Source organism: Diceros bicornis (assembly GCF_020826845.1).
Source record: "Diceros bicornis minor isolate mBicDic1 chromosome 35 unlocalized genomic scaffold, mDicBic1.mat.cur SUPER_35_unloc_1, whole genome shotgun sequence".
In the NCBI taxonomy this organism is placed as follows: Eukaryota; Metazoa; Chordata; class Mammalia; order Perissodactyla; family Rhinocerotidae; genus Diceros; species Diceros bicornis.
The window spans coordinates 900,727-927,528 of NW_026690912.1; the positions used below are offsets into that span (position 1 = coordinate 900,727).

At 42.4% G+C, this 26,802-nt stretch overlaps 1 long non-coding RNA gene and 1 pseudogene across 1 annotated transcript; one reads left to right on the forward strand and one right to left on the reverse strand.

The window, feature by feature from the left end:
• The window catches only part of LOC131402237 (adhesion G protein-coupled receptor E1-like), a 637,417-nt pseudogene that overhangs the window by 432,896 nt on the left and 177,719 nt on the right, over positions 1-26,802 (forward strand).
• On the reverse strand, positions 1,100-24,740 carry LOC131402247 (uncharacterized). The gene is made up of 3 exons (XR_009218450.1): positions 24,680-24,740; positions 22,509-22,708; positions 1,100-1,349 (listed from the first exon to the last, which is right to left on the reverse strand). It is a non-coding gene; the product is annotated as an uncharacterized LOC131402247 (long non-coding RNA).

Sequence of the window (26,802 nt, forward strand, 5' to 3'; positions counted from 1 at the left end):
TTCCCCCCTCAGCCAAGAAAAGCATCCATGGAGCTCAAGTTTGAGGTGAAACCAGGCTCAGGGTCCACCTGTCCTCGTTGATCCGTGGATTTCTGTGTGAGCAGGTGAGTACCGTGTGGACCTGGTACCGACAGGTTCCATCAGCCTCCGCTGTGCAGAAGACCTGCCAGTGGGCTTTCCTGGGCTTGGGTTGTCACCACAAGGAGTCAGGAAGACTTTCGGGTTAAAAATGAAATTACTCAATTTTTTATAAAATACTCAAATGTTTAAAATCTAATTAGAATTCTTCTTTGCATTTGGTCCAAAACTAAGGTGATATAAAAAGATATACCTTACAAAGTTTTGCCCTCACCTTCTTTTCTTTCCATCCCATTCTCCTTCCTCTAGCCACCTATAGGTAATTACTTTTATTGGTTTATCATGCATTCTTAGCGTTCTGGATTTTCTTTAAGTAAATGCAAGCAAATATATTTTCATTTCCCCTTTTACTTATACAAAACATTGTAGTACTCTATGCATTTTTCTCTGCCTTTTTTCCTTTAACATATACTGGAGATTATTCTATTATTAGTGCATAGAGTACTTTGCTCTTTTTAGTGGTAAATAGTCTTAAAAACCAAGAGCTGGACACTAGGTATGCTCAGTGCCTCTGGAGTATCATTGCTTCTAAGACCTTTCAGTGGATATAGTAGTGTCAACTTAAAAAGCAAATTTGCCTGTTATTTCATCTGAAATTGAATTTACTTGGGAATAGCCAAAAGAGTTGCAATTCAGGATATACATGCTATGGCAAACCACAGGCAAATCCAGAAAAGAAAGGAGGGGAGCTGCTTTTATAGAGAAGAGCAGGAGTAAGGAGGGGCTGTTCTAAAGGAAAATCCATTGGGAGAAAGTAAAGGTCAAGGCAGCAAAGGCTTCTCACTGGCTGAGCTGCGGCGTTTCTCGATGGCTGAGCTGCGGCGTTTCTCGATGGCTGAGCTGCGGCGTTTCTCACTGGCTGAGCTGCGGCGTTTCTCGATGGCTGAGCTGCAGCGTTTCTCGATGGCTGAGCTGCCACGTTTCTGGTTGGCTGAGCTGCGGCGTTTCTCGATGGCTGAGCTGCCACGTTTCTGGTTGGCTGAGCTGCAGCGTTTCTCGATGGCTGAGCTGCGGCGTTTCTCGGTGGCTGAGCTGCGGTGTTTCTCGGTGGCTGAGCTGCAGCGTTTCTCGATGGTTGAGCTGCGACGTGTTTCGTTGGTTGAGCTGTGATGTTTCTCATTGGCTAGGATGTTGTCAGGTGGAAAAAGAAATCTTGCTTCAGTAATAAAGCAGTTTTACTTCGTGTCCAAGACACAAGTCTCTGTCACTTCCTGCTTGGTGTAATTGACAATATGTGAGAGGGTGTGAGAGCTCCCACTACAGGCCTTCCTGACTTCAATTTAGTTAAGGTTTCTTTTATCAATTTCTGCAGCAGAGAATACGTAATTTTTAAATCATGAGTTTAACATGATATTTCTAATTCGATTTAACTTTACAATGGTTTTTTGCTTAATTTTCTTTGATTTTATATTAATCTCTTATATGTTATACTAAAAATATTGCCTCTGAATAGCATTAATTTATTTACTTAATGATATTCTCCTTCAGTGTATATAAAAAATTACACCCAGAAGAGTCGCTGTCTTTACGTAGCAATCTCGCTTCTGGAAATATACTCTGAATGTAAACCTCCCAAAATACAAGACCACATCTACACACGATGGTTATTCACAGAAGCATTATTTCCAACAGCAAAAGAAGAGAAACAACTCAAATGTCCTTCAGGAGGAAACCAGCTGAATTAGCAATATACTTAGTTTTAAAGTCCAGTGAAAGCATTCTTTTTCAAACTCTGTTGTAGTCATGTTTCCAATTTATATGCAAATTCGGTTCATTTAGTTATTTGTTTTCCATTTTGAGGATTGTGGTTGTATTTTTAAAATATGATTCTGAAGTCAAAACTGTATAATGAGCCATATTTAGGGAATTCTAAATTCAATTCCTGTCTCCTCTTCTCAATTATTGTCCTACCCTTCTTGGTTAACGTTTGTATTCATGTTTTATCCTTTCAGCGTTTCTTTTGCAAATATGAGAAAATAGGTGTGTGTATATGTAAAAATATACATATGCAAAATATGTGTGTATATATGTACATATATTTATATATATTATATAAAATACATTTGTATTTTACATACAATTACATACAATACATATACATATAAAATGCAAATGTATATACATTTATATGTATACATATACATATGTATATATCCTGGCCTTTCCCTTCTTTTAAAAAGGAATCATTCCATACACTTTTGTACCTTGATGTTTTTCTCCTTATATTTATTGGGGATAATTATCTCTACAACTACCTAGAGATCTTATCACTTTTTAATGGCTGCATGAGTCTTCACTAGGTGAATATCCCATAGTTTATTCAACCAGTTCCTATTGATGGTCATTTGTGTTGTTTCTACTCCTTTGCTGTTATAAATGTCACAATGAATAGTCTTAGAGGAATATTTTAGTATTTCTGTATCTTTGAGATGGATTCCTAGTAGTGGGAATGATGGAGAAAGGATAAATATTTTTGCAGTTTTGCTTGATTATGGTAAATTTTCTTCTGTAGGAGTTGTACCACAGCAGTGTATGAAAGTGCCTTTCCAGGCAGACTTTCCAACAAAGGATTTTTCTTGATCTGAAAGATAAGAAATAGTATCAGTATTTACCATCTACATCTCTGTTCTGTGACTAAGATCATTGATGATTCTACCAAGAGTGTTGTCCTTGAAATGGAAGTGGTGGAAACCAGAGTGTCCTGTGTTGGGGACATGAGGAAATGAGACAGAGAATGCAAACACTTTGGCAGTGATGAGGGAGAGAGACTGGGAAGTAACTGGAAAGAAAACTATGCTCTTAGGATAGGTTTATTTCCCCAATACAAATACTGCATAGGGTTGAAATGGTGGGAGGAAGAGTCCAGGAGAGTGGGAGAGCTGGAAGGGGAAGGGTAGATAAGAGATCATCGATAGGCTTCAGATCCTAAAAAGGCAGGCGGGATGGAGCAAAGCACAGAGCTGCAGAGCACGGCCTTACAGAGAAGGGGAGACGGCTCCTGGTTTGTAACAGCAGAGGGAGGAAACCGTGGCGCAGGTTGTGATTTTGGTGACAAGACAGGAAAATGGACTCCTTAGGATGATTGCTTTGAGAAGTAAGAGGCAAGACCATCTGCTGAAAGTCAGAGTGTATTCATCGATACCTATTGCTGCATAGCAAATTATCCCAAACCTTAGTGACTTAAAACAACAATAACCATGTGTCATCTCACAGTTTTTGTGGTTCTGGAATTCAGGAGCAGCTTAGCTGGAAGGTTCTGTCTCAGGGACTTTCATGAGTTCACATGAAGATATCAGCTGGGGCTGCAGTCACCTGAAGGACTGACTTCCAAGGTGGTTCACTCACATGCTGGCACGGTGGTGCTGGCTGTTGGAGGCCTCAGTTCCTCTCCACGTAGGTCTCCCCACCAGGATGCTTGAGTGTCTTTGCAACATGGCAGTTGGCTTCCCTTAGAGCCAGCAGTCCAAGAGAACAAGGCGGAAGCTACAGTGCTTTCTAAGACCTAGCCTCAGAAGTCACCTCCACAATATTCGGTTGGTCACACAGGTCAGCCCTAATTCAATGTGAGTGTGACAACCAGGAGGCTCGAATCATTGAGGGCTATTTAGGAAGCTGGTTACCATAGGGGAAAAGGTGAGCATGTGAGAGATTTAGAGACATTAGAGAAGGTATGATGACTAGGAAGCTTCAGAGACTTGTGGGATTGTCCTACAGGGTCAAGAGCTCTTTGCGTGGTGGAGACCATGTTTTTCTGGAGGTGGCAACGTGACATCTCTTGTGCAGGCTGGCCTGCCCAGATGTTGCCACGGAGCAGGCAGATTATTGGAATCATGCTTGGTTGGAGTTCTGCTGTGCCAGCGTGAAGATAGGGGGTAGGGATAAGGAAATATGTTGAAATGAGACACAGTGAAACACAAGTTGGGTAAGTATGAAGTGAAAAGAGAAGGTAGTAGATGGACAACAATAAAGTAGGAGAGTGGGTAGACTGGAGCCACGTGTGGTAGAACACATGTCCTGAAAGGAGGAAATGAGTGAGCAGGGTAGATGTTTGGGAGTTTGGGTTCAGAGAGAGAAGTTTCTGAACTATTGTTCTAGATGGTAGAGCAGTGTTAGGTGATGACAAAGCCTGGGGTGGTGCCCATGGAAATGTGTGGCCAAGATGGATGGGGACAAACTCCTAATACTGTGAGAGTCATCCTCATGGACGCTGACGTCATCCAAGTGAGGTGGGACTGGAGGTTGAAATAACAATGGGAGTCAGGTGCCAAAGTCTCCGTGAACAGGGGTTGTAGCTGGGACTGTGATTGTGACAACCACGCGGATGGGAAGAATGTGCCCTGAGACTCAGGGAAGCCAAGGACTTAAAATGGGGGGAGCAGTAATGTATTGGTCATACCACTGGGGGCAGAAGAAGACAAGTTTTGCCATCACATGGCCCTGAGTTCATCACCTGCTAAGCAAAATAAAGGCCCAGTATCAAATATATTATGTTTGAAGGAGGACATGACGGACGGGCTAAGACAGATTCGTCCTCAGTAACCTAGAGAGGGAGAGAGGCTGTGAATACTTTGTATTTTCCCATTTATTCCAGGGCCCTGTCCTGAGTGCTCTGTGGGGATAAGAGGAGGAGCATCCTGGTTCTCCACTGCCCTGTTGTTCACGAACATTTACTGAATCACAAGATGGCGGCCATGGTTCTGTCCCCGACTTGTGGTAAGTTCTTGGGTCCTTACAGGCCTCAGAGTCCAGGCGCTAAAGGCCCCTGCACCACAGGGGAGGGGGCTGAGCAGGGGAGGTGGGAGTGGAGCCCCAGGATCCATGAGGTCACTGATATCTGATTATGTGGTTCTTGGGATTTGGGACTTCAGTGGTTTGAGTGTCTGTGGAGATGTCACCTGTGTGGTGACTGTGTGGGATCTCATGAATTTTACCTCTAATTCCTTCTATAAACTTGATGAAGTAACAATGATGTCCCTCCGAACCTCAATTTCTTTATCTGTGAAATGGGAATAATCTGTGAACAGAGGGCATCCCTGGATTACTGTGACTCCTTCCTTCTTCTCCAGCTCAGTCTCCCCTGTACCCAGCCTCTCCTCGGAGAAGATACACAGAGGAGGAAGGTCTTGTTCATGGCTTCCTGGCAAGCTGGTTACTGGTAAGTCAGATATTCCTTTCTCCAGATAATTATTCTTTTGACCAGAGATTGGACTTATCTTTTGTGGCCTGGAGCCTCACAGGCAAACCAGGTCCTCAGGCATCCCAGGATCTCCGAGCATCTGATGGAGGGTGAGGGGCTGCCCAGAAAATGTCAGCCTATGTCAACAATTTTTACATTTTCAAAGCTTCCTCCGGGGTCACCGTCTATATTGTGTTCTGCTGAGACTTTTAAAGGAAAGACATGACCGTGTTCTGTACTCAAGTAATTTATGACGGCTACTAGTGAGTATTTCTCTGTTTTCTGCAGTGTCCCAGCCTGTCAACCTTGGAGATTGAGAGAAATAAGATTACAGAGCCCACAGTCTTACTGGAAAAAGACAACCGTGTATATGGTGGACATGCATCTAACCTTGGGAGTGGCTGGAAGTAAGTAGACAGGAGACGAGCATTGAGGGCTGAGCCTGGAAGCAAAGGAGAGCAGAGCTCAGCACCTGCCCGGACATCGTGTGTTTTGGGTTCCTCTTCCCTAGTTCTGTCATCCTCGGCCCTTTTCCTGTCAACATTGGTGAGGGTGGTCCTTGGCTAAGCCATGATGTTTGTGATGGTTTAAGACTTGGTGACCTTCGAGGATGTGGCTGTGGAGTTCACCCTGGAAGAGTGGGCATTGCTGGATGCTTCTCAGAGAACACTGTACAGGGATGTGATGCTGGAAAACTGCAGGAACCTCGCATCTCTTGGTAAGCCTGACATCATTCCTGCATTTATTTATTGACTCAGGTAACAAGGCTTTTTTTAATTCATGTAACATTCACAAAACAGAAAGACTGACCATTTTAACTATTTTAAATATACAGTTCAGTGGCTTTTAATAATGTCACAGTCTTGCGCAACCATCATCACTCTGTAATTCCAGAACCCTTTTATCACACCCATGATCATTAAGTAGTTACTCCCCAGTCCTGCCTACCCCCAGCCACTGGCTACCACTAATTTACTTTCTGTCTCTGTGGATTTACCTATTCTAGACATTGTATATAAATGAATCATACAATATATGGCCTTTGGTGTCTGGCTTCTTTTGTTCAGCATGTTTTTAAGATTCATCCATGTTGTAGTGTGTATCAGGCTTCGTTCCTTTTTATGGCTGAATGTATTCCATTGTGCATATATACCACTTGTTGTGTATCCACTCATCTGTTGATGGACATTTTAGCTATTGTGAATAGTGCTGCTACGAACATTTGTGTACAAATTTTTCCTTGAACAGTTGTTTTCAGTTCTTTCAGGTATAAACTTAGGAATGGAATTACTGGGTCATATAGTCATTCTATGTTTTAACTTTTTGAGGAAGCTCTAAACTGTTTGGCAGAGTACCTGTTGTCTTGACATGAGTACAGCCATGATTGGCCGCTCCGTTGACCTACAGCCACCAGCACAAACAGAAATACAAAGCTGCTTTCTGTGTGGTGGGAACTGGCCCTTCTCCCACAGAGTGAGTCACAAGTTGTAACATTTCAAGGCTCTTGGAGCGTCGTAGCACGGGATGGACTGGCCATCTGTGCCGGGCTGGGACGATAACCAAAGAGAACAATACACGTACACAACTACTGGGCTGGGATGTTATCCAGGGGGCTCAGTGCACGTAAGCCACTGATAACCATTTTGTGCATGGGAACACTAAATGCTTGCTCTGCAAACTCTGTAATTGCTTACTCTGAAAATTACTGATGGTATAAAAACTACTGGAGACTGAGACCCGGAGAGATTTCCACCTGTGGAAGGGACACCTTGCCCAGGACGTGTGATCCTTGCCCAGCCACGTCGATTGACAGGGCTCTCCTGGCAGTGGGGCGTGGATGTTGTGAGTAACTGATTTGATGTGAAGTAATTGATTTGATATGAAGCAATTGATTTGATGTGTTCTCTTTTCGGTCAACCTGGTGTTTCTCTTTCCGGTTGATTTGTGTCATTTCTCTTCAGCCGATGTGGGTGTTTTCCCTTTCCAGTCGGGCTGATGTTTTTTTTCCCTCTTAATATTTGACCTATTTGATCTGTTTGCAGACTGTCGCCTTTACTATCCTCTATATAATAAAATATACCTTCAGTCCATTTGTTTGGAGTGGAAAGTGTCTTTCACGTCTCCGATCGAATCCCCGAACCTCTCATAACACCTGTGCACCATTTACATTCCCTCCCACAATATGAGAGGGTTCCAATTTCTCCTCATTCTTAACCACACTTGTTTCTTTTCCTTTTTTTTTTAATTAAAGCCATCCTTATAGATGTGAAGTGGTATATATCTCAATGTGGCTTTTATTTGCATTTCCCTAAAGAATAATGAGATAAGAATCATCTTCTCTTATGCTTGTTGGCCATTTCTATATCTTCTTTAGTAAAATGTGTATTCAAGTCTTTTGCCCATTTTAGGGGGAACAGGGTTGTTTGTCTTTTTGTTGTTGAGTTGTAAGAGTTCTTTATATCTTCTGGATGCTAGACATTTATCAAATATATGATTTGCAAATATTTCCTCCCATTCTATGGATTTCCTTTTCACTTTCTTGAAGGAGACTTTTGCTGCATATAGAATTTGTGGGTGACAGTTTGTTTTCTCTCAGAACTTTGTTTATTTATTTTTTTGTGTGTGAGGAAGACCAGCCCTCAGCTAACATCTGCTAATCCTCCTCTTTTTTGCTGAGGAAGACTGGCCCTGGGCTAACATGCGTGCCCATCTTCCTCTACTTTATATGGGACGCTGCCACAGCATGGCTTGACAAGCGGTGTGTCGGTGCACGCCCGGGATCCGAACTTGCGAACCCTGGGCAACCGAAATGGAGCACGCGCACTTAACTGCTACACCACCGGGCAAGCCCCAATAATTTCTATCTTTTTGATGGTCTCTATTTGGTAAGAGTTCCATTTCCTTTAGTTCTTTGTACATGGTTTCCTTTATCTCTTTGAGCATACTTAAAATAGTTGATTTGAAGTCTTTGTCTGGAAAGTCCCTTCTTTGGGGACAATTTCTGTTAATTTCCTTTTCCTGTAATGGGCCAAGCACTTTTGTTTCTTTGCATGACTCATTTTTTTTGTTGTTGAAAACTGGACGTTTGGCATTATAGTCTGGCAATTCTGTAAATCAGATTTCCCCCCATCCCTAAGTTTTGTTGTTGTTGCTTGTTGTAGTTGGTGTTGTTTGTTTGGTGACATTTCTGAACTAATTTTGCAATGTCTGTATTAGTCATGTGTGGCCACTGAAGTCTCTGTTTTCTTAGCTTAATGGCCAGCTAGTGATTTGTCAGAGATTTCCTTAAATACCTAGAACCCAAAAACGCACAGTCTTTGCAAATGGTCTCTGTGTATATTTTGGAGCGGGCTTTCAAAACTCAATCAGGCGACTGACAACTCTGTCTTAGCCTTCACTTCCTGCTTGTGCAGAGCAGGAAGGTCAATCAAAGGTGAGGGCTTAGTGCCTTCTCAGGTCTTTTCGGAGCATGCACCCAGCCCTGGGTATGTGCGTGGTCTTACGTATACCTAGGAATATGTGGGAGCTTTTCGAAGCCTTTTTTGTCCGAAACATCTTATTCCCTGCTTTCCTCTTAGACTTTTTGGTTAGTCTTTTGTTTGGTTCAATGGTTTTCCCTTGCCCCAGGCAGCAGTGGCTAATACATTTAAATGTGTTTGGCACATGCCCCAGCCCTCCACCCTTCATAGCCACCTCAGCACTGAGAGAGTTTGGAGTTAGACAAAATAAAAGCAAGCCCTTTGAGCCAGTCATTCAGGGAGCCACCAGACAGGTCAAAACAAGCAACCACAGCTCTTTGAGAAGAAAATCCGTTCTGCTCCCTCCAGTAGTAGGAACACAGGCTGCTGTCTTCAAGGTGACTGCCATGGTGGGGAACAGGTGATGGGCCAGGGTCAGTTCAAGTGTCACAGAGCTCTCTTACCAAATTCACTTCTTTGTTTTGATTAAGCATTGTTCTGGTTGCTGTAAACTTCTTATAACTTTCCAGTGTTCCAATCAAGTTGATTCTGACAGTTTTTACCAGTTTATTTGCTGGTGTTTTGTAGAGTGTTGGACTTTGAGAGTTACCTACTCCACCATTGTCACTGACATCACTTCTCACAAGTCTTTCTTAAGCACCTTTATGTTCCTGGGTCTGTGCTAGGAATTAGGAATATGGTGGTGAATGAGGTCTGTGCTGGGAATTGGGAATTAGGGAATTAGGTCCCTACCATCCTGGAGCTTGTGGTCTAATGCCTTCCCTATCAACTGAAGATCTACTCCTTGGCCTGACTTCATGTTCTCCATGGATAAAAGCTTTGGAGCTTTTAAGTCTGTATTTGAAACTGGGCATGAACTTCTGGGACGTTATCCCCTGTCACCCTGGATACTGACTGAGGATGCTTACATTTTTTTTTCTTGGTGAAAGATAGTTATACTATATTTGTTAGAATTTAAGGATAATTGTACTGCTGCTCCTAAAGTCACACCTGCTCATCTATAGAAGTGTGGGCCTCAGTTCCATGGTGAGGCTTCTTGTCCCATGCAGAGTCCCCTACATCATATGTCTTTTCTCCATGTATAGGGAATCAAGTTGATAAACCTAGTCTGCTCTCCGAATTGGAGCAAGAAGATAAAGTGAGGACAGAGGAAAGAGGAATTCTCCCAGGCACCTGTCCGGGTGAGCACTAGGTATATATGAGTCTTTGTCAGGAACCTCTCTGGCCTGTGGCTTGACAGTTTGGAGTATTACATTAGGAAATGTCCATCAGAGACATTTGTAAAATGCCCTTTTTTTCCGACAAGAAGGCCAAAAACGTTTAGTATGAGCCTCCTCGTGGACCTCCTTTGCTTTTTCTTTAACTTTCTGTTCATTATCTCATACTTTACTTTGGCCTCAGAGGGGGGAAAAAGATCTCTCTCTTCCTTCTTAAATTTAAGTCTCATATGAGCTCTTTGTCTAGTTCCTTCTCACTTTACATTCCTGACAATTCCTTCTTTCCATCAGCATCAATCTCAATATTTCTAGAGTCTTCTTTAATACAAACCTAAAATTTTCACACTCGTGTCCCTTTCATTGCAAACCTCCTGAAAATCTCTAACTCCTTCGGGTCTACCTTCACTAACATCTGCATTTTACCTTTTCTTTCCTTTATCAACTTAAATTTCTTTTCAATTTGTTTCGGATTTGGAGACTCTTACTTAAAGTCCAAGGGTTAACTTCTAAGCAGCATGTTTTCAGAGAAGAACAATCTAAAGGTTTAAAAATGGTAAGATTTCTGATTTTCCACAGTAGGAAAATGCCATAAATTAGAAAAGCCACAAAGTTACCAAGGGATTCATTTTCCCAAGAAAAAGTTGTCCCTCTGGAGAGATACCCTGAAACTCTTGTGAATTTGGAGAGAAGCATAAGTTATCTCCAAAATGTTTTCTTCCCTGAGTGTTCACAAAAGTAAATGTTTCCATAAATGTGACTCAGATATTGAGTGTTTCAAACATAAATTTGTCTTAAACTTATCAGAAGATGTTCTGTGAATCTGATAAGGACTTATGGCAAAGCATCCATCTTTTTTAACTTCTGAGAACTCAAACCAGCAGACATCATATACAGGCACTCAAAGTGGCAAAAACACCAATTATAATGATGTTATACATAGCAGAATTCCTGGAAGAAAAATTCCTATGATAGCATTGAATATTAAAAATATTATAAATTATAGTTAGCATTCATTTCTTAATCAACAGGAGAGAAGTCATCTTGGAGTGAAACTCAACGAGTATAATCAGTGTTTTAAAGTCTTCAGCACAAAATCTAATCTTATTCAGCACAAGAGAATTCATATTGGAGAAAAACCCTATGATTGCAATCAATGTGGCAAATCCTTCAGCAGCAGTTCTTACCTCACTGTTCATAAGAGAATACATAATGGGGAGAAACCCTATGAATGCAGTGACTGTGGGAAAGCCTTCAGTAATCCCTCATCCCTTACACTGCATGTGAGAATTCACACTGGAGAAAAGCCCTATGAATGTAACCAGTGTTTTCACGTCTTTCGCACTAGATGTATCCTCAAAAGGCACAGGAGAGTTCATACTGGGGAGAATCGTTACGAATGTAATCACTGTGGAAAGGCTTCAGCATGAGCTCCTCCCTTACTGTCCACAATAGAATGCATACAGGGGAGAAACCTTATGAATGTCATGATTGTTGTAGAGCCTTTAGGAAAGCTCACATCTGACACAGCATGTGAGAACTCATACTGGAGAAAAACTGTGAGTCTAATGAGTGTGGGAAATCCTTCACCAGTAGTTTTTCTCTTACTGTGCACAAGAGAATACATTACAGAGAGAAACCCTATGAGTGCAGTGACTGTGGGAAAGCTTTAAATAATCTCTCATCTGTTAAGAAACATGTGAGAACTCACACTGGAGAAAAACCCTATGAATGCAATCATTTTGGGAAATCTTTCACCACTAACTCTTACCTTTCTGTGCATAAGAGAATTCATAATAGGTAGGTATGAATATAGTAACTGTGGGAAAGCATTCATTGATCTGCCATCTCTCGGGCATCTTCGGGACTCACATTGGATGTATAAATTATTTGTTTTGTAATAAATTATCCCTAAAATTTAGCAGTTCAAAACAACAAGCATTTATTATCTCACAATTTCTGTAGGTCAAGAGTTAAGGAATGGATTAGCTATGTAGTTCTAGCTCAGGATCTCTCATGAGAAGCAAGATGTCAACCAGAAATGCAGTCATCTAAAGTCTTTGGGACTGAAGGGTCCACTTCCAAGATAGCTTACTCACATCCCTGGCAAATTAGTGTCAGTTGTTGGCAGGGGTCCTTCAGTTTCTCCTTATGTAGGTCTCCCCATGGTGCTGAGTATCGTCACAATATGGCAGCAGGTACCCTCCAAAGGAAGTGATCCAAAAGAGCCCATGCAGAAGCCGTAAGTCTTTTATGACCTAGCCTCAGAAGGCCATATTCTCTCTTCATCTGGATTGTGTTGGTCACCCAGACTGATCCTGCCACAGAGTGGGAGGGAACTACACAGGATATGAATACCAGGAGACAGAGATCACTGGGAATCCTCTTGGAGTCTGGCCTTCAGTGAAGAAAAGCCTTCAGCACACCCTCATCCTTCTAATCTGATCAATATGGAGTAGCATTCAATAACCCACACGTTAACTCACTCTGGAGAGAAGCCTTCTAAGTGCACTGTATGTGGTAAAACCTTCAACACAAACTCTGACCCTACTGTGTGCCAGAAGATGACCTACTGGGGAGAAACCTAAAGAATGCAATGGCTATAGGAAAGCCTTTGGTGATAGCCCTAGGGAGTCACGTCACAATTTACACTAAGGGAAAACTCTATGAATATCATCAAAATGGAAAACCCTTCAGAGGACCCTCATCCCTTAAGACACACATGAGAAACACACTGCAGAGGAACACCCTGTATATAAGGAATGTGGAATGGCAAACACTGGCACTCTCCCCTCTAGTCTACGCTGCTCTGTGCTTGGGGAGGTTGATGGACTATATCAAAGAGCTCATTTGCCTTAGGCTTCTGTTTGGGTTGGTCAGTGGGGAGCCCAGTTAGGAGATCAGAGGGTTGGAGGAGAGTGACTCCATGCCATGACTATATCCCTGCAGGAGAACTGGGGTCCGGGTGTTACCCTTGAGCTCTTCTCAGCCCCTGTGGTGCAGCTGTCTCCCCTTTCCCCACTATGACCCCAGACTCACTCCCTCCCCTCCCCTTTTCTTCCTTGCTCTTCCAGTGACTGAATATGCAGTATCCCTCTTTGGTTTCCCTACACCCTAGTCCTGTTAACATGAATCATTCTGGCCTAGTGACACATCACTGCACGGAGAGCATAATGAAAAGTCTGTACCATTTCCTACAGGGGCCCCAAATAATCAGGATTCATCACATCACTGACCTCACCTTCCACCACTCTCCTATTTGCTCCATCCACTGTAGCCATACTGGTCTTGCTGTAGCTCCCTCACCCCAGCACAGTTCACTGTCAGGGTCTCTGTACTGCCTAGACTGATATCCCCCAATGTAGCCACATGGCTCACTCTCAGTTCACTTAGGTCTCTGCTCAAGTGTGCCCTGAACACAGAGGCTTTCATTCTCACTCCAGATAAATGAGCAAGTCTCCAATTCCCACATTTCTTATCATTATTGGGAGATATTCGTCTCAATAGCACGTATCACTTCTCTGTCTCCTACCTTTGAAGTGGTGCAGACTGTATCTCTCTGTATTTACCATATCCACCTGATGCTACAAATATTTAAGGCTAAGGTCTCTTTCTTGATTACAAGCTTCAGAGAAGAATCTCAAATTTTAGTATTTGATGGTATCTACCACACAGTACTTGCTCAATCATCTAAATTAAATAACTATCTGAGGACACAGAACTGTAGTTCTGAAAGCAGCAACAAGAGAGATGTGAAATAGCTAACAGAAGGTTTTCATTAAGAAAAGAGCCCCCTACTATTTTTGTGCCTTATGCCTCAGCTCTGAGAGATACTGTAGACATTAGATCCCAAAAGCCAGTAGCGCGTAATTACCCAGAACTTTTTACGTCTGTGTATTTTAATCCCAAAGATAACTTAGATCTCACTTAATCTATCCACACCAAGGAAACTTTTGAACGCAGTTTAACATTTACTTAAAGCTGACTTTTGACTAAGCAGTCACCTCATATCACAGGGACAGATAATATACTCTTAATTATGAAAAGCAATTTTCTCAGTCATTCATACATAAGAACTTGATTCTGGTACAAGAGATTCCTAGAGTACCTCCTTAAAATCTGTGGTTCTGACCAGTCCATTCACACGGACTGTATTACACTCCCAGGGGTATCCCTCAATACAGGTAGCATTTATTCAGCTATGCTTCCTTTTTTCTCCTTCCTCCACCTGGGACTAAACCACACAAAAACTTCAGCAGAACACTGAATAAACCTCAGGGTAAAGAACTGCAAAGCTAGGATGTCCAACACACTCTCTTTATTAGGGAACTTGCACATCATTGTTGGGGACTATGACCTCTGTAAAAAACCTTCCTCTCCATCATGCCTCTGGATACCATTTGTTCTTCCTTCTTTCCAAACTACATCATTTCTCATCATTATCAAGAGGACAAAACTTAAAGAGCTCTGTGAAAACCTGCCATACAGCCCACTACTTTAGTCCAATAATTTGCCCAATTCTATTTTCTTTCACCTCACTTGCATACCTACATGCCCCATGAATTTGAATATACTCACTTCCTTGACTGTGTATTTAAACCTGGCTATTCCATTATCACCTCTAGGTCATAATATCTTTCTCCAAGTTAATTTATAATTTTAAAACATGGCAAGATACTGAATGACTCCAGGTGAATAGCTTCATATATATGCATATGAATTTACTATGCATACAAATCTCCTGGGAATATTGTTAAAATGAAAATTTTGATTCCATAAATCTGGGACACACAGGGGAACTTTTAGATGACGGAATCATTCTGACAGTACTGTGGCGGAGAATAAATGATTCTATGCATTTGTCAAAGCCCACAAAACTGTGTAGCACAGAGTGTATGTAATACGTGCAAGTTTAAAAAAAATCAACCCATGTGACTGAGTATCCCAGGATGGAATGCAAACTGTGACAAATGAATCTAACATTATTATAAATTTACGGTATCACCATACTGAAGGGGGCTGGTGGGCAGAAGCTAACTTGAGTAACTTTGGAAAACGGGTGTTTTGACTAGAAACTGTAAGGCTAAATATAATAGGAACTGTACACTGTACGTAAACACTGTATTCTAGTTGGTAAATTTGTTTCTTCTGTGAGAATAGCCTAGAAATTCTGCACCTGCTTTACCCATATGCTGAGGGTGAAGAGTATGGATGGTAGGTAGAGGATGGTGGGAACCAGGTTTCTCTGTTGGAGATAGAAATTATAAAGGAGCAAGAAAGGAAGGTTAGGATGAATCCTGTAGTTCAGGATTATAGCTGGAGACATCAGTACAAACTCAAGTTTACCTTAATATGTATACAGATGGACAGATACAGAAAGAACTATAGATATGCCGACATACGTGGTTTACTATATACACATGTCACTAGCTCTGTCTGCTTTGTCTGCTGAGAGGGCCTAGAAGTCGTGACACCTGAGTAGCAATGAGCATACCCCGCACCCAAATCTGCTTTCTAATACCCTTTTCTCCAATAAAAGGAACCAGAGCTCTTTGGAGAAATGAGTGACTCGAGGGCAAAAGAATGGGAATGTGTCAAAAGGACACGGAAGCCAACTCGAAAGAAAGCTCACAATGGGCAAGGCTAGAACAATTTGAGCAACAAAATAAATTTACTGGATTATAGCCCAAAATATAAAATACATATACATAAGTCCATGCTTATATAAATGAATGAGTGACTAAAGGGGGGGGAAATGACTTCTCTACAGAAGAATTCCATTATAATATATGCAGACACTCCCTCCCAGCAGGAGATGAACTTAATTCCCACTCCCTCCACCCCCTTGAGAGTGAGCCAGACACAGTCACTTGCTTCCGAAGAATACAGCACGGAAAGGGAAAAACAAACAGTAACTTTACAGTGGAGAAACCTGGCAAATACTACCTTGGCCAAGTGATGGACGTTATCATCAACAGTAATGTCACGTGGATATTATGCTCCCCATACGATGTGACTGGAAGAACACTTCATCTCTGTGATATTTGTGCTAAAAACTGATAACCCTAGTTGATCCTAACAAAAATATCAGACTAATCCAAACTGGGGGACATTCTACCCGACACCTAGCCAGTACTTCTGATGACTGTTAAGGAAATCAAACAAAGGCTAAGAAACTCTCACAGAACAGAGAACACTGGAGAGAGCTGACAATTAAACATAACATGGTACCCCGGGTTGAATCCTGGAATAGAAAGAGAGCATTAATGGAAAAGTCAATGAAATCCAAGTGAAGTTTGAAATTTATTTTCTTTTTGGTGAGAAAGATTAGCCCTGAGCTAACATCTGCTGCCAATCCTCCTCTTTTTGCTGAGGAAGACTGGCCCTGGGCTAACATCTGTGCCCATCTTCCTCCATTTTCTGTGGGACACTTGCCACAGCACGGCTTGATAAGTGGTGCATACGTCTGCGCCCAGGATCCGAACCTGCGAACCCTGGGCCACGGAAGGACAGCATGTGAACTTAACCACTACACCACCAGGCTGGCCCCAATAGCTTTTTTTTTTTTTTTTTTTTTAATGGTTATAAATCTGGTTTCTCCTTCTAGAGAATGGGACTCATAATACTGTGAACATTACAGGAGTTTTGTGAGGATGAACTGTGATACATTCACATAATGCACCATGTACTGTGCACCATGCCTGGCTCAGTCAGAGTTAAGAGCTCAATGATTATTGGTGGCATTATTGTTTCTAGAGCAATGAAATGTACCCAGCCTCTTGATGGCAGGGCCTATGACACTGTTCTTTGGGAGTTCCCAAAAAATAAAAACGATGTATAACAACATCAGTAACAAAAAAAGCGGCAAGGTGCTGAATGAACCGCTTCATATATATGCGTATGAATTTAATATGAAGACGAATTACTGGAGAATCTTGTTAAAATGAAGATTCTGATTCAGAAGGTCTGGGGTAGGGGCCAAGGTTTTACATTTTGAACAAGCTCCCAAGTGACGCCAATGCTGCTGGTCCAAGGACCGAAATTGGGGCTGCAACTTTTGTATTTCTGCATGTTTTTAAATTTTCCTTAAAAAAAATACAAAAAAGTTTTCTCCATCTATTCTTTATCTCTTCACCACAAAAAATACTCTTATTTTTAAACCCAACTATATCATATGTAACCCACCAGTCGTCAAGATCTTAAATAAGCAACTATTTCAACAGTACAGTCTTCCCCGCTTATACGCAGTTTTGCCTTCCACAGTTTCAGTTACCTGCAGTCAACTGTGGTCTGAAAATATTAAATAGAAAATTCCCAACTTCGTAAGTTTTAAATTTCGTGCTGTTCTGAGTAGCATGATGAAATCTTGCTCCATCCCACCTGGGACGTGAATCATCCCTTTGACCAGCGTATCCACGCTGCATAAGCTACCTGCCCATTAGTCACTTAGTAGCTATCTCAGTTATCAGATTGACTATCGCAGTATCACAGTGCTTGTGTTCTAACAACCATGGACATCATCTGCTTATGACATCCGACCATCAACATCATCATGGCTCAAAGATCCTCCTCATGTATTGTCAGAAGGTCAATATTAACCTAGCGCTACATCACAATGCCTAAATCATTCACCTCACTTCATCTCAACATGTAGGCATTGTATCATCTCACGTCCTCACAAGAGGAAGGGTGAGTACGGTACAATAAGGTATCTTGAGAGAGAGAGAGAGACCACATTCACAGAACTATTTTTACAGTATATGGTTATAACGGTTCTATTTTATTATTGTTGTTGTTAATCTCTTACTGTGCCTAATTTATAAATTAGACTTTATCACAGGTATGAATGCATAGGAAAGAATATAGTATATACAGGGTTCTGTATTATCCGCAGTTTCAGGCATCCACTTGGGGTCTTGTAACACATCCCCCGTGGATAAGGGGAGGCTACTGTATAAAAAAGGGGTAACTACACATTAATGTTTGCCCCCACATTATCTCATACCTATGTAGATAAAAGTAATGTCTTGCAAAGTCAAGTCATATACAATTCTCTTAGCCTTATCAGTTAAAAAAGCCTAAATACTTTACAGTAACCTAGATTAACCACAATCCTAGGAAATTGTGTGAAAATTTTAATTTGGTAAATTCTATTTGGAAACAGAGTATCCTATTACTAAGGCTTCTGCTTAACGATTTATTGAGTTTTCAAAGGATAAGAAGCGATCTTAGATGATCTTAGATTTAGTAGCATATACAGGATATTTGAGAGAAAAAACAGGAAAAGATGAAGAAAGCACATACTGAACTGAGAAATAGGGAATAACAAAAAATGAGATGTAAAAGAGTCATACTTTCCTGCAATTAATGACATCACAGAAAATTTTAAAAACCAGTTTCCTTAACTCAATGATTTCTAGCCATTCTGGCTTTGTGATTTCACACTTTCCCATCCTCCTTAAAATGTTTCTTAACACAAACTTTGGAAATTTAAAAAATGACATTTTTTTTAAAACTCTGAGATAACTGCAAAATAAGCTCAGCAAACACCATTTTAACTGGTATTGACTTTAAAAATTGTTCAAATTTATTTAGTGAAAGAAACTAACTGATTTTGATGGCAAGAAATCTTTCTGGTATGTGTATACATAAACACAATGTTTCCAAACACAGTATACCATAGTAGAATTCAACAGGACACTAACAGATCCATGGTGCAAACTGCGCCCTGTGTTCAAATTAACTCTGAATCGGTTTTCCTTAAATGTCACAGGTCATTGAGGCTCCAGGGCTTCTCAAAGCCTCTAAAAAGCCTTTAAACTCTGAATTTCTAAAAAGGAGGTTTTCATTGAGAACATTTCCAGTGATCATAGTCCCTATTCACTGCCTACCCACAACACTTTACAAGCTGAGATCCAAAGATTCTTGAACCATAAAATGATAATTAAAATATTTTCTATAAGCCAAGGAAATTGAAGTGTTACAGGTCAACAAAGCTCCATTGCCAGCTAGAGATTAATTCTAAATGGTTGAGACCATTACAGCACATCACTAACAACCTGCCTCACCCTGTAAGAATTTTTCAAGAGCATAATAGATAGAGACTAATTAAAGTGATTCAAATAAATTCTCAAATTTACATGGACAAACATATTATTAAAAATTTAATCTACAGGCAAGCAGAAAAATTCTTCTGAGTATTAAGCATGTATCAATCATCCAAAAATGAGCAAAATATGACAATATATTTCTGGTCTTTACCCATAAATCTAGTCCTGGAGTAAATCATCATTCAAGATAATTAAAAAAAAAAATATCTACCCAGGATTTGAAAAATTTGGCTGCAAATAACAACACATCCACACAGTGAGGAAGTGATGCTCTGAAATCTTCCAATAGTATCTTCAGAAAGCTTAACTTCAGTTACATAAGAAACTTTGTGCTGAGCTGAAACTGATGTACAGGTGCATCCTGACCCAGATTTCTTAGTAAATAAGTTTCAAAACTGTCTGTTATAGCACAGCCCAAGAGACATTTTCCTATGTATTCTTCTTCCCTTCAGTCAATGGTTATAGAGAGCTTTCTACATGGAAAGAATCAAAAAACCATTTTTTTAGTAGAAAGCTAATTATACCAACCAAAAATGCTAAATGACTTCTTAAGTCTATTTCATTTCATAAACTTCATTTTCATAAAGGAAAAAAGAAACGCTAAAGCAAAAATACATTTAAAAATTCTAGCCAATAAAAATCAAATTTTACTTTAAAAACTATTTACAGTGTACGTTAATTTTAAAAGTAGAGCATATTTCTCCTCTCATCACTCTATACTAACATTCATAGTTACTGAAACTTTTGTTGTTTGCAAGAAAATCCCTATGTCTATAAAGTTCACCTCCTCACTCTTTTAACTAACTAGGCACAATCTCCCTTCTCTGTACTGCCTTGTTATAAAAGCTTTGGGGAGGGGGTCTCAGGGTTAGTAACAATGACAGTAGAGCAAAGGAAAAGGATAGCATAACAGCCGTAAGGAAGAAAATGAAAGCAAAATAGAAGCAGGTCTTCCTCCTCCTGATAAACAAACACCAAGGCAGTTGAAAGAATTAGATAACTCGACAATCATACTTCTCAGAAGCACATACCTTGTATGGTAGAAATGGTGACTCAGAATAATTACAGAATATGCTTTGCAATTATTTTAAATGAGTATGCATTATAAAAGACTCCTGTAAGTAAATCTGCTTCCACAGGGTTTAACTTTTTTCAACTATACCATCTAATTTGACTTACTACTCACCTTTGCTTTAGATATGGCAGTAAAATACATAAAAGATTACTCGAACAGGTAAGCGGTCAGAATACAACAGAACGCGATCTCTCCGCATACTCAACAAGAGGATTTACTCTCAAGAGGCTTACTTCCTATTTTCCAGGTAGCTTTGTTCCTGTGTCTCCTCTAGGTATTTCTACCTATCAACCATTTCATTGCTCACTAATGAATAAGACAATGCGGGACAACGTGACTCTCCTATTCACTTACTATAGTCAATATACCTGTAGAGATCTGAATCAAAACTGAGATTCAAAAGTCTTCTAATTTACCTCTCAACTCTGGTGATTCATAAAGTTTTAGATAACAGAGTTTGACTAGAATCACCAGAAACTCTGTTATCTAAAATTTTATTACACATTGTAAAAGTGATAGGATGAAACTTCAAAATCATTTAGTTCAACTCTTAATTACTTTACAGTTGAGAAATCATTCAGAGAACTAGTTAGATGATGTCAACTCAGGTTTTGTAACTCCAGACCAACACTTGTTCTGCTAAATCATGCTGCTTTCCGTGTAACTACTCCTTCTTCTCTATGATGTTCTTGTTATCCAAACAGTGCACCTGTGAAAGCTGATAAACTCAAGTATTCCTAGAATGACCAGAAAATCCCAAGTCTCAGGTCAAATACATATACCACTGCTTCATTTTCTACCCCAACATTTTTTCTGAAACCCTCCTAACTGCCAAAACTTTCCTGTTTCTTGTCCATCACTTTTCTCTATCACTATAATTAATGTTTTAGTTATCTAGTACCCTATGTTACATAAAACATAATGCTAATCATAATAAGCAAATATTGAGTGCTCATTATATCAGGAACTATATTAAGACCTTTAGATGTAGCATCTCACTTAATCCTCAACTTCAAATAAGATAAATAATACCGTAATCCCCATTTCAAAACTCCAAAAATCAAAGCCTCAGAAGTTAATTTTTTCTTTTTCTCTCTCTCTCTCTCTTTTTTTTTTTTTTTGCTGAGGAAGATTGGCCCTGAGCTAAGACGTGTTGCCAATCTTCCTCTTTTGGCTTGAGGAAAATTCACCCTGAGCTAACATCTGTGCCAGTCTTCCTCTATTTTGTATGTGGGTCGCCGCCACAGCATGGCCACCAATGAGTGATGTAGGTCGGTGCCCAGGAACTGAACCCGGGCCACTGAAGCAGACCACACCAAACTTAACCACTAGGCCATGGGGCTGGACCCAGAGGTTAAATAATTTGTCCTAATTCACAGAGCTAACCAGAAGTAGAACCGGGATAAGTAATCAGGCAGTCTCACTCCAATGTCCATATTCCTGATCTCTACATACAATGAGTATATATAACTACATGCACTTTATTATTAATATGCAGATAACTCAAAATTTGGGGGCTACAGAAGAATTTAAAGAGTCTTTGTATTTGAAGAGGCTTCTTTCACATTAAAATAGCTTAATATGGCTTAATCCCATAAACTATATCTTCCTTAAAAAGACATGGCCCAAGTAAGAACTCTTAACTCACTCATATATAATTAAAACTCAAATTAAAGAAAATAGGAGGAAAAAAGAGTTGCAACAATACTTTAACAAATATCCAGATCAGCACTGTCCAAAAGAACTTTTTGTAGTGATAGTAATGTTTTCTATCTGCACCGTCCATCATGGTAGCCACTAGCCACATGGGACTATTCAGTATTTGAAATGTGTCTAGTGTGACTGAGTAACTGAATTTTGAATATTGTGTAATTTTAATTAATTTACATTTAAACAGCCACATGTGGCTAGTGGCTACTATATTGGACAGCACAGGTAGAAGATAAAATGCCAGAAAAAGATGAGGAAAGAAATTCTTATTGCCCTTATTTAGAGAGTGCACTAACAGTCAAATCAATTTAAATCTCTTTTCCTACTTGTTCTAGCTTCAGTTATTAACCCAAACAATATATACCTCCAAGGAGATTTAAGTAATCCAAACTTCTATACTTAAATTCTTCTTTGTGTATCTCAAAGGAAAAAAATAATTAAAACCTGTATTATCAACAAAGCTCCTTATATTAGAAACTTTTTACTGTTTGGATACCTAAGAGGAAGAATTTGAACCTGAAAACTGCCATCTACTAAGAAAACTAAAAAGAGTCACACAAGTTTTCCATTCTCTTCATAATAAATACTTGATAATAAAGTGCTTACCTTGATTCTCCACTACTGTTTCTAACACTTTCTTCATCACTGTGTCCATTCATTGTAAATATCAAGAAGTTTTAAAATAAAATATAAATCTTCCCAGTTTAAAAGATGAATATAAATACTGACTCCTCCTTGAATACCAAAAATTCACAGACGAATTTTCTTCAACATTCACAGGTTTCCTGGGACCCTTTTTGATTCACCTAAAGAAAACATATTAAGAAAATAAGAAAACTTCCTGTAGAGAAAAAGATAAGTCTATTTAGAACTTATACAAATCTACCTAGGCCAATCAGAAATACCTAGGCTTCCATTAACTACATTCCTGACTACTTACTAGAATTTATAGCACACCAGTGCTTATTTTTGACAGAAGAAATCAGAATATCTGCTGAGTGATAAAACTTTTAGACTAACTGCAGCTGTGTAGCGATACATATATACACATTATGGATAACTAGCTAACTAAAGAAAAATGGTAATATATAACATATATATACCTTCCAAGAATAGAAAACGGAGTCTTATTAGATACTTTGTCAAACCAAGTAAGGGGGGAAAAGGTTACCTTTAATCAAACACTAATTCATATCACCAAGAACTTCATACACTTGAATGAGGCAAAGTTTGGAAAATGCTCACATAAGAACAGAAGAATAAAAGGGTATCATACAATCTTCGCAAAAACTGTACAGGTCAAAATAAATGTGTACTTTCACAGGTAAGCCGACAGTGGAATGATAAAATTTAAATAATATTTATCCAGGTTGGACTTGCGGAGATTCCATTAAAAAAAAAAAAAAGGTAATGGAATATACACTATGATTTTTTAAGTAACGGGTTTGGGGCAGAAATCACGGACCAAGACACAGCATTCCCACCTTTCAAGATTTCAGCACAACACTGGAGAGTCACCTACAAGCCATCCGCGAATAAACAAAGAGATCTCTGGCAGGGGAGGGAGAGGAAGAAGCGGGGGAAGGAGACGTCAGATCCTTCCCCAGCCAGAAAGGACCCAGATAGCCGACTGAGAGCAGAGCTGTCCTCCGACCTCAGCAAAGAGAATTCAGTCCTACGATGATCTCCATTCCACAAAAAAGAGGAGGAAAACAGGCTGTTGCCAACTTAATCACAGCAAACTCTACATCTAGATCGAGATTTTAATTCTCCAGAGACTAAGGTCCAGTAGACTCTTTGCAAGAACTGGTTATCCAAAAAGTAACTCTTCCACGCAACATTTATTCCTCATGTTAAAGATTAATTCCAACCCGTCAAAGAGCTTTACTGTTCAACAAGTCTTAAAAATCTAGGGACTCTAACAAACCGCCTCTTTCCCGAAAGTCTCTCTGCGTTGAGAAAGTTCACTCCTCTGTTCGTTCTTTCCTTTCCACCTTCCTTTCGCTCCTCAAAACGGCTTTCTCTGGACATTCTAACTTCCTTTTCCCCCTCATCTGCCTTCTCCGAGTCAGTCCTCTTTCTGAGGCCCTGCTCACAGCCCTGAGTTCTGCAGCTCCAGGCGCACGCAGCTCTCTCCAGCCTTTCCCGCGTCTCAACAATGAAGTCAAACCTCCCCAACCCTCCTCCCCTGTGCCCGGTCCTCGAACAGCTGCTCTGCTCCTGCTGAGTTTCCGAAGCGGGGCTCGAAAGGAGGCTGGAAGCCTTCCTCCTCCCTCCTCCGTCCATCGCAGCTTCGCTCCAGTCAGTCTCCCGGCCGGACGCACACTCCCACCCCCGTCCCTCCCAGGGCCCCCCTCCCGGTCCCCGAGTCTCTCTTCCCGCCTCACACTTCCCGCCGCCCCGCTCCGCGCCCTCCCGGGCTCGCCTGGGCCGCCGCCCCTCCCCCTCGCCGCCGCCCCCCACGTGCCGGGAGGCCGGGTCGCGGCGGGGGCGACGCGCCGGCCAAGCGCCCGCCGCTCGTGCTCCGCGGCTCTGCCCTCGCGGCCCCGCCGCGCCCACGCCGAGGAGGCCCGGGCTCCGCCGCCCGCCGGCGCTAGGACGCGCTCCGCGGAGCCCCCCGCGCGCCACTCACGCGCCCCCCGCGCGCCGAGCCCGGCCTCCGCCGCCGCCGGCCCTCGCAGAGCCGCCCCGGCCTTCGCCCGGCGCCCCCGCCCTCCGCCCGGCCGGCTCCCGGCCTCCCCGCCACATCCTGACCCGCAAGCCGCCCCCTTTCTTACCGGCGGCCGTGCAGGCTTCGCGGGGGCAGAGGGAGCCCACTCAGGTGTCCGCCGCCGGGTGAGTCCTCGGGCTCCGGGCGTCTGGGGGGAAGCAGGAGTCCGTGAGGGGGAGGGGGAAGCCCCGGCCTGCGGCTCCCACGCGCGACCTCCTGCGGAGCGGATCCAACAATCCATTCATGATGGAAGCACCAACGGCGAGGGCAGCTAGAGCGAGAAGGAAGGAGCCGTCGTCGTCGCCGCAGCCACGCGCGCGCTCCCGCTCCCGCCACTTATCGGCTCCCGGCAGCCGCCATAACGCCGAGAGAGCAAGCGCAGCCGTCTCCGTCGTAGCCGCCGCCTCCTGCACGACGTAAGCCCCCTGCTCACTCCCCTTCCCCACTGGGCGCGAGGAGGACTGACTAGGGCGCAGGCGCGAGCACGCCAAACCGCTCCTGCCGGCGCGCGGGCGGTGGGAGGGGCTACGTTGTGGAGTCGTGGGCCGTAGGAAGAAAGCGATTGGTGCTGAGGTGGGGCGGAGAGCGAGTGCGCGCACGCGCGCCGATGGGAGCGCGCACGCTGGCCGCGCGGAGGCCGCCGGACTCTGGCGGCAGCCGCGGGCCGCTGATGCTGGCTCTGGTGCCCTCCCTCACCCGCCGCGAGTTGAGTTTCGGGAAGTGGCAGCTAGAGGCTCGCTGCGTGCGGGTGTGGACGCTGCTGTCGCTCGGGACAGTTGCGCAAGGACTTTGCGGGGGAGAGACCGAGAGGAACCGGGGAAGCAGAGGGATGACGAGATGCTGAAGACTGTGTTGGGGCTCGGGGAGCCGCAGAAGCGCCGCGCTGGATAAGCCCAGGGGGCCGGGTCGTGCGTGGGGTCCGGTCGCCCAGGCTTTGGCCCGCATCTCTCTCCGGCCCCGGCCCCGTCGGAGCGCCTGTGGGGAGGGGTGGAGAGGGGCCCGCTGCGTCACACCGGGCAGCCTGGGACCCCAACTGTTGGGCAGCTGTGGTCACCTCCGGCCGCCTCCTACGCCTAGGCGACCTGCGACAGAGGCTGCCTCGGGGGACCGATGGCCCGTGCGGGCGGGGCACCTGAGGAGACGGAGGGAAAACAGAGACGGAGTTGCTGACATCCTGTGACACTTCTTGATTCCTTTGTGGGTTCAGGAGAAAACTCTTACAACCTTTCTAGGTCCCTCCCTGGAGGACGGGAGGAGGGTGCGCTGCCGAATGGCGACAAAAAAGCTGCTCGAAGGACGTTGATAACTGGCTTAGCGTAGCGTGCTGCCACTTAGTGGACGGTTTCTTCCTGAACTGTGACTGCGGGCCTCAGTTACAACCCTGGAGATGTGGCGTTGGAAACACTATCTTTTCAAGCCTGGGGATGTCCCGCTTCATTCTTTTTGAAAGCATTTTTTTAATCATTTCTTTTACACTTCATTTTTTTTTCCCCTCGTCCACAGATCAGTCTTGAATCGCTGGAGGTTAATGATACTTTTTGAAACTTTCTAACCCCATTCCTCAGTTATTTGATTTGGTGTAAAGGCCAACCTTCCAAGTCAAATGACTTTGAAGGGGGTAGCTGCATTCCCAAAATAGTTCTTTTCGCGTGTGGGGATTTCAAGTTTTAGTCTACCAGCTGTTTAAACAGTTTGGGTCAAAGCCTTCAAAAAGATCTCAAAACATGACTCCAGGTATGTGTTCGTTTTGTGGAAGAGTATATTCACCCTTGGGAAGGAGGTGGCGGCAAACAGGTACACTTGGTCTACTCCAAAAAAAGTCTGTCTGTGACCAATGAAGAGTGAAACAAAATGGAACACTACCACAGTTTGCAAAATGGTCTGTGCTCCACTTCTTTTTTTCTTTCCTTTTTTCCTAGTTATTAAATAGCTGTAACGCTGGGTTGTGAGGAATAACAAGATCATACAAATCTCCATCTCTGAAGGCCCTACAAGTAGGAACCAAGTGCTAATTTTTAATATTAAAAATATGATAAAAGTGCCTTAATGATAGGAACTTCCCGTGCCTCTGATTTCTTTCTTGGATTACTGGAGTGGTAAGTGAAAAATAAAAGCCCCTGGAAAACAGTAGCCACGCCAGATAAAGAATTTTGTGATCAGAAATATAATTCAGATAATAAAGTCCTCAAT